Source organism: Atta colombica, unplaced genomic scaffold (assembly GCF_001594045.1).
Source record: "Atta colombica isolate Treedump-2 unplaced genomic scaffold, Acol1.0 scaffold89, whole genome shotgun sequence".
Classification (NCBI taxonomy): Eukaryota; Metazoa; Arthropoda; class Insecta; order Hymenoptera; family Formicidae; genus Atta; species Atta colombica.
The window spans coordinates 651,367-653,406 of record NW_017259582.1 but is presented as its reverse complement, the minus strand read 5'-3'; the positions used below and the strand labels follow the sequence as shown (position 1 = coordinate 653,406).

Below are 2,040 nucleotides of genomic sequence, written 5' to 3'. Positions count from 1 at the left end.
ATATCATTATCCTCGAAAATATATTTTTTAATTGACTTTAATTTGATTTTATATGAAGTAAATTAATATTATGCTAATTGTAAGATCGTGATCAATTAATTACGCAAGGGGAAATTTAAAAGTTAAAAAATTTGAAAACAATAAAAGAATATGCAATCTCTTTTGAGCATTAACTTCAAATAATGTACCGACGAGAACATGAAGAAATATGCAATCCTCGCGGTCACTATCCACGACCTACGTTAAATTTCAAGACGTTCGATTCGCTCTAAAGTGGGTTTTAGCACAACCGATTTAATGAGATGCGAATTCCATAGGTGCGTAATATAGTACTCTCACTTTTTTTTTATTCTCTTAAATATGTCATAATGATAGATGTAATAAAATCGGATTGATCTTAATTTGAATTTAAACTGTACACACACACACACACACACACACACACACACACACACACACACACACACACACACACACACACACACACACACACACACAAATATTACAATGACAATCAACATGGGCTATGCGAAATGGCCTCAGAAATTATAGCACGTCCCTTTCTACTAAGAACTCTTTCGATGAACTCAATCAATTATTTGATCAACGATATATTAAGTGACATAAAGAGAATTACTCATCATCTGTGGCACGATGGTAGGCGGTATGTGCCATGTTCCAACGTGTGCACGTAATAAAACATTATTTATCGTCTTATCTATAGGTCTGTAAACTTCTGTTAAACGCTTACTCGCGATTCGCAATTACACTGGAATTAATTAAAATTTGGAGAGCTATTTTTCTTTTATTCACGTCATCGTTTATCTCAGGCAAGATTTTTACTTACTCAATGGCCTCATGACATGACTATCTCTTCGATTTGCCGGGTATTTGAGAAAAGTACATCTGAGGATGCCACAGGATGAGAATAAAAACGCAGCTTTCTCGACAAAGACAAGATGCACAATGAATCGACTTTCTTCGAAGCGAGTGGACTAACGAAACATACACTGAGCGTACATGAAACTAACTCAAGTTCCTTATACCTGTCCAACTCACAGAACGGAGCGTTTTCTCCCACTACAAAGCATTAGCAGACCTCAACTCGGCGATACGTGCTGCATATTACTTTACCCTGTGCTACATGCATAGATAAACGGCTTTTAATTTCTTTCTTTAAAAAAAAAAAACAAAAACAACACATTCGATGTCATAAACTTTACTATGACTTAATCACATTCTCGATCATTCTTCTACCTCTGCATTATTCATTTCAAAATATTAAAGATTTGATTTTTATTTCTGCATTTTTTAAACTAATGCATATGCAATAAGTGAAACAAATATATAATTTCATTTCAACTTATTGCATCGTGTGCACTAATTTAGACAATGTAGGAATAAAACAGAACTTAAAACAACTCATTCGTAGTCACCATTTTGTGCGCTTTATGTGAATTTAATTTGTCAATTTCATTGTCAATTTGTTTTGCATCGTGAATCTCTCAATTTTACATCGTGAATTCACTTTTTCGTATTTATAGTTAGGATTTTTAGTAATGCAGGTGGTTTTTTAGTAAAGTGTCGAAAATTTGAAGTGCCTCATCAAGGCCCACCCAAAGTTACAAAAATATCTGCATAATTTAAATAAAATAAATACTACGTATATATCTTAATGAAATAATATGTGATAATAAATCAAGAGCTGCATCTTCATTAAACGAAAAAAGATGAGCTTGTTTACTTTCCGAGGTTAAATTTATATGCAAGTTTATGTACATATCTTTCCAGGAATGACCTTTAACCTATTTCTTTTTTGTGATCATTAAAATCGTAATTTTTTAAATAGTATAATCTTATTTTCGAGAAATCTATGACAAGATTTGTATGCAGTTAATTAAAAAAGCATCAGCAAGCTTTATTTATCACTAAGTTATACGTGAAATGTCACATTTTTAACAGTTTTTTTCCTCTTTTATTTCATAGTTAATGAAGACCATAAAATTTTGTCTACAACCAATTTCGGTACTTCAACTTCAT

General features: G+C 32.1%; 1 protein-coding gene across 2 annotated transcripts in view; it reads right to left on the bottom strand.

Annotated features, from left to right (window-relative positions):
• LOC108693255 (putative fatty acyl-CoA reductase CG5065) overlaps positions 1-2,040 on the bottom strand; it is a 41,171-nt gene that overhangs the window by 31,980 nt on the left and 7,151 nt on the right. Inside the window, exon 1 of one of the 2 annotated variants that reach the window (XM_018202107.1) lies at positions 848-1,011. The exons of the other annotated variant lie outside the window; for it this stretch is intronic. The gene's annotated coding sequence lies outside the window, so the exon portion shown is untranslated. Of the gene's footprint in view, positions 1-847; positions 1,012-2,040 lie in introns of those variants that run through there. 2 annotated transcript variants of the gene reach the window in all.